The following is a 6912-nucleotide window of genomic DNA, read 5'->3' on the forward strand; positions in this document are numbered from 1 at the left end:
GCCCCTAATTATTCCCGTATGCTCGCCAGAGTAAGGTCAAAAGACGAGGATGTCGAGGTGGATGATGAAGACAATGAGATGAGGAAAAGAAGTCTGGAAAAGGGGAAAAATATGTTTGCACAAAAGTAAGGGATGAAAGCATGGATATGGAAAAATATGAGCGAGGTCGCTCACTTATATATACATAGTCGATAGGGGTGATCATTCGCCTTGGGCAACGAAGAATCGCACCCTGTCAGGGAAACACGGCGTGTTATCGAATAAAAGACTGGACATATTAAATGTCAACCTGACATAGTGGCTGGTCGCAGGAAAAGAGGCGACGTTTTGTCTCTCGCTAGAATTTCGGGAAAAGAGCAGATTCTTCCTCTTCCCGGGCTCAAGGAAAATGAAGGGCCCAAAAAGTGGGGACTATCTATATTAGGCAAAATTCGTACTCGGGCTGGATTTCATAACTGAGAGCTCGGAGAGGCCGGAAGGGCTCATCCACTCCCACCAACTCAAGTCACATCAACGAATCTCGATCAGAGTGTTGTGGCAGGAAAGCATGTGGGAGCACAATTGAGTCACAACAATCGAATGTTAGGGTTGAAAAGTCTTATTTTTATTTCTATATAGATAGCTTATCATGTAAGCTAAGTCATCTTCACTTCCTCTCTTGTAACCGATCTTTTATTCTTCTCTCAAAAGCAATATACATTCGGGCGTATCATTTATCTTGGAATATCTATTTGTCTTATATTATTTTTTATTTCTTATGCTCGTTTCTTTCAATACAGCTCTTGTAATCTCAAACACTGACCCCGAAAGGAGAATTTTCGGGATTAGATACGACCTACTTATCTTTAAACCCTTACAATATAAATCTCTAACTGATTATTCATTTTTCACCGGAAAACAAAAGGGAACAATAAAACATGGCAAGATTTTCATATCAAGGGATGTCTTTCACATTTTAAGTAAATATCGTGATTACAAATATCAGCCATCAGCTTGTTTGAGTGAGTGATAGATGCCTAATATATGGGTTTAATTGTTATGTATTGCCTGTTTAAAGTATTCCATGTAGACTATTTTTGTCTTTCCCTTTTTGCATATGTTTTTTTATTGTTTCTCAATTTCAATTCCCTGCGCTTGTGGGGTATTAACTTTCTCTTGGCAAGTTTTATTTAGCAAGTGGGCCTGGTTTGAAAATAAGGGGTCTTCTAAATGGGCAGAATGAGGTCGAGACCATTCAACAAATCCTAAGACATGATAACTGTAGCTAGCATCTGTTGCCAGCTGAAAAATCATGGAACTCAGTTCTACTCATCTTCCCTGATGAAGGATGTGATGGGAATTGTTGCTTTCTTGGTAAATGAGATAATTCAGGAATACACATTGCTGAGATTATGCATAGAATTTGTGATAGTAGATCCTTAATTAAATAGGTGTTTGTGATTGTTTTAGAAGAAATGAAACAAAAGATATAGTAAAGTGTTGGACCACCTACATGATCACAAACAATCTCGATCTTTTTCTTTCTAGCAAGCTCAAAAATGCAACATAATAATTTTGTTCTGCAAATGAATATAGTATATTATGTTACTTCAATATTTAGTTTGATGATATTTCCTTTATTTGGATAATCCTACTATATAATAGAACACCGTGAAATTAATTTTTCTAATGTTGGATTTCACTTATACAAATGATGTTGGGGAAATGCCCGTGCCTTGCACGGGAACGGGCCATATAGTTATTTATATAAATGGTAAAATCTTCTGACAAAGAAAAATTAGTATAACTTACTTCTTACAAGGTAGCTCCGCCAACGGTTAGTACAGCACAAATGCATGGATACAACAACGTGCAAACCCGCAAGCACTTACACCACAATATATGGCCAAATATAATTTGATGGAACGGTGAAAGAAAAGATGCAAATGTACTCCTCAACTTTGTGATTTAGAGCAGATATACTCTCCGTTATAAAAGTGGTGTAAATATATTCCTGCCGTTACAAATTGGTGTATATTCAAGGTTAGGTGTCATGGTGTATGTTGTTTGCGGATGACATAGTCTTGATTGACGAGACTCGTGGTGGAGTTAACACTAAGTTAGAGGATTGAAGGCAGACGTTAGAGTCTAAAGGATTCAAGTTGAGTAGGATCAAGACAGAGTACTTGGAGTGCAGATTCAGTGGCGTACCTCATGAGGCTGACGTGGAAGTGAGGCTTGGTACCCAGGTCATCCAAAAGAAATGAAGCTTTAACTATCTTGGGTTTATTTTACAAGGAAATGGGGATATTGACAATGATGTCACACATCGTATTGGTGCAGGATGGTTGAAATGGAGGCTCGCTTCCAGTGTGCTGTGTGACAAGAAAGTGCCACCAAAACTTAAGGGCAAGTTCTACAAAGTAGTGGTTAGACTGACCCTGTTGTACGGCACAGCGTGTTGGCCAGTCAAGAACTCTCCTGTGCAGAAGATGAAAGTCGCGAAAATGAGAATGCTACGGTGGATGTGTGGGCACACTAGGAGAGATAGGATTAGGAATGAAGACATCCGGGACAAGGTAGGAGTGGCATCGGTGGAGGACAAGATGCGGAAAGCGAGGTTGAGATGGTTTGGACATGTGAAGAGGAGACACATAGATGACCCAATGCGGAGGTGCAAGAGGTTGGCTATGGACGGTTTTAGGAGAGGTAGAGGTAGGCCTAAGAAGTATTGGAGAGAGGGTATTATACAGGACATGGCAGTTTCAGATTACCGAGGACATAGAACTTAGATAGGAGGTTGTGGAGGACTCAGTTAGGATATAAGGCTAGTAGGTAGTCTCGCTTTTTCTTTCGCACTAATAGGCGTAGTTTTGCTCTACCGTTTATTGCCCTTTGAGTCTTGCTTTTATGTGTTGGGTCTTGTCTTTACAGGTTGTTTTATCATGACTTATTCGCTGTTGTTATTCCTCATTTTCCCATTGCTTTGATATGCTTGTCTGTATCTGACTCTTTTGCCTTGTTTTCCCTTATTTTCTTTTGAGCCGAGGGTTTTTCGGAAAAAAGCCTCCCTACCTTCCAAGGTGGGGGTAAGGTCTGCATACACTTTACCCTCCCCAGACCCCACGTTGTGGGATTCCACTGGGTATGTTGTTGTTGTTACAAATTGGTGCATATATACCATTTTTGCTGACAGATTTTTTTTTAAAAAAATCATTTAGTTTATTTTTTAATTAAAAAAATTTCACGTGGCTTTAGAAAAAAGTCTATCCATTTTTTTTAGCAGACATATTGTTCTAAAACCACATGATATTTCTAGTGGATCAGGTCTGGTTCGTTTAAAAAAAATGGGTAGACTTATTTTTTTAAAGCCACGGAGATATTTTTTTAAACTAACTAGACCCAATTCACCAGAAAAAAATTTACCATGTGCCGTTAGAAAAAAATGTCGACTCAAAAAAAATGGGTAGACTTTTTTTTAAAGCCACATGACATTTTTTTAATTAAAATATAAGCTAAATGTTTTTTTTTTAAAGTCCATTAGCAAAAAAGGTATATTTGCACTATTTGTGTAAGGACGGGGGGTATATTTGCACCATTTTGTAACGGCAAGGGTATATATACACACTTTTTTAATAGGGTAATATCTGTTCTAAGTCGCAAAGTTGAAGGGTATATTTGCACCTTTGTCCCTAAAAAAAAAAATAAAAAAAAAATAACAAGAGCATGAAAACAAGCTAATTTTGAAAGGTAGCCATCCTCCTAACTATGCTGGCATATGAGATATGGTAAATTGTTTTGTGTGCTCAGATTGAGAAGAGCAAAATTTACTTACAAAGTGTACTTCTCCGCGCTTCACGCAATTTTTGGAAAAAATAAATATTGAGATAAAATCTCAGCATGTAAACATTGTTACATTTGTCGAACAAAAAGAATAACAAATACTATAAAACGTCCATTGCGCGCTATGCTCCTAGATAGTTCAAGCGATGAATCAAAAAGAACTACTCCACCCATGACCAAGAACTTATTACAATGATTTTGTATTTAGTGATATGGCATCACTACTTGATCGGTGACCCATGAGAGTTTTATACATATCACAACAGTTTACTACTGAATCAAAAATGAAGATTTGAGTTGTTTACAAATTCTCAATGTTACTATCTCTCATCATCGGGGAAGGAATAGGTTGTAGATTATGCGTTGAGTTGGAAGCCTACAGATGATTTTGGTTGAGTGTTACACCAATTGTGCGACCAATAGCGATTAATGTTCAGACTTTAAGATACTGACATGAAAAAAATATGGCACGGTATATACGTGGTCCAAATTATCCACCCCAAACCTCACTTGTGAGATTGCTTATACTAAATTTAATTTGTTGTTATTGTTGTTGTTGTTGTATGTGATCCAAACTAGATGATCTGAGGAAATGAGGCCTTGAACAAGCTCGCGGTTAAAAAGTTGAATACATTCAAGGTGCATGAATTAAAGTTGTATCGAGGTATCGAGGTTATCAGGTGATGTTACTCGGTATAGAATTGACTTGAATTGACCTAGTTACAACTAACTAAAGTCATCCCTATTTATACTTCTCCAGGGATGGTTTTAGATACACAAGAAAAATTTAGTTAACCTCCTAAATATCTGACAAGAATTTAGAACTTCTAGGCATATCTTAAAGATAAGTTTCCAAGATATTAAATTCCCTAGATGATCACCCAAGTGTGGGGAATTGCCTCCAAATATCACTTTTGTTTCTTTTATGACAACAAAGTAGCAAAGTCACCCAAGTATCACTATTTTCCTCAAAATATATTAAACACCTCAAAAGTCTCATACTCTCCTTGTTGGCATGCCATGTCATTAAAGCTTTTTTAAAAAAAAAAATAATATACTAATATTTTTAATAAAGGAATAACATACTAAAAATTTTATCATCTCGTGTTTTTATTAGTTCTCTAAACTTCCCCTCTCTTTTAAGGCCCTGTTTGGCCATAAATACCAAAAAAAAAAATCACTTTTTTTGAAATTTTTGAAGTTGGAGTTGGAGTTGTGTTTGGCCATAGTTTTTGGTGAAATGTAGTTTAAAAAAGTGAAAAAAGTTAAAATTTTTTGAAAAACAAGTTTTTTTTCGTTTTTGGTATTCCGGAGTTTTATTCCGGAAAAAAGTGAATATTTTTTATAGCCAAACGCCAAAAGTAAAAAAAGTGAAAAAAAATTCCGGAAAAAAGTGAATAATATTTATGGCCAAACACCCACTTAATTATGGTTTTTGTTAATTATTAGTCCATCCATTTCATTTTATATATGTTACTCGTTCATGTTTGGTCATAAAAAGTTTAATCAAACTTCAATTTGAAATACTTATTTTTTGCACAGTAATATGATCTCTTTTACACTTTGGTTCATTGTTTCAACTTTAACTTAGAAATAAAGAATTGAATTTGAAATTGGAAATCTGGTGTGATGAATAATCCAGATGAAATTAGTATGTGCTAGATAATTAAAACTTTCAAAGCACTCCTTTATTTAGCTTTAACCTCAAAAAACTATTTTTTGCCAAATTCAAAAGTACTATTAAAATTTATGATCTTAAATATTTCATTAAAAATAAAATATAATGAGACCATTGTCCACATCCTACCCGATGTTGGAAAATACCAAAACATTACACACTACATAAAGAATAAATAACTCAAAATACAAAGGAAAAATTTATATTAACTTGATTTCTTAAAATATAAGATTCAATTAGATTTTTTAAAAGTTAAACTAATACGAAAGTAATTTTGTGTAATTCCATTATAATGTGGAAAGAATATATCGTTTAATGTGGACAAAATATGATATTTAAAAATATTTGAATTTGAATAGAAAAATAAAACTTCTTAAAGTTTAATTTAAATTGAAAGATAAATATATTTAAATTGAGATAAAAAAAAATTAGACTTGGAAAAGTGGCTTAATAGAAAGTATGGTTTAATATCTTTGCCGTTGTTTAACCGGTTCATATTTGACTGGGTATAAAGTATGAGTGTGGTTAAATGAGTTTGATGAGTTAAATAAGTAAATTATTAAGAAAATGGGCTTTAATGACATGGCAAGTCAACTATGAGAGAAGGAGACTTTTGAGGTATTTAGTATATTTAGAGGAATATAGTGATAATTGGGTGACTTTGTAGGGAAGATTTAACTCAAGGTGACATCCAAGTAAGCCTGTGCACGATTCGGTTCGGTTCGGTTTTGGCCATCATCGAGTTGAAATTTCGAATTTCGACTTTCTAAAATTCTCAACCAAACTCGATCCATTTTAGGTTCAATTTGATTCGTTTTTTATTATTTTGGTTCGGTTACACAAATCGATTTGTTCGGTTTATTCAAAATTTAAACCAGCAACTATTTCATTTCAGTTTTAGAGTAAACATAACAAAAAATAATGAGATCCTAAACTTGCAGCCTTATAACCAAGACATTAACCAAGAAAAAACCATAAACTTGCAAGCATAATGGCATATAAATAGCAAAATAAGAGCTTGACAACTTGTGCAAGCATACAAATCCGCCAACACCACATTACATATACCAAATTAGTCATATTAATCACTAGTGGCATATAAATTCGGTTTGTTCGGATCGGTTCGGTTGATAATTGAAGCAAACCATATCCGAATCGTTAAACCGTAATATTTTACAATTGCATTTGTAAATCGAAATCGAATTGCATTATTCAAATTAAATTATCCGAATTGTTTCGAATCGGTTCGGAAATTCGGATTGAACCGATTTGTGCACAGGCCTACATCCAAGTCTTGTAATTATTAGAAGTGACAACTTTGACCAACTCAAGTCAAAGCCTACTTAAATTTATGATTAAGTTAATTGGGGTCCAAAATATAATTTTAAAACTTGTTAAACTTTTGCAAAATA

Source organism: Lycium barbarum, chromosome 4 (assembly GCF_019175385.1).
Source record: "Lycium barbarum isolate Lr01 chromosome 4, ASM1917538v2, whole genome shotgun sequence".
Lineage (NCBI taxonomy): Eukaryota > Viridiplantae > Streptophyta > Magnoliopsida > Solanales > Solanaceae > Lycium > Lycium barbarum.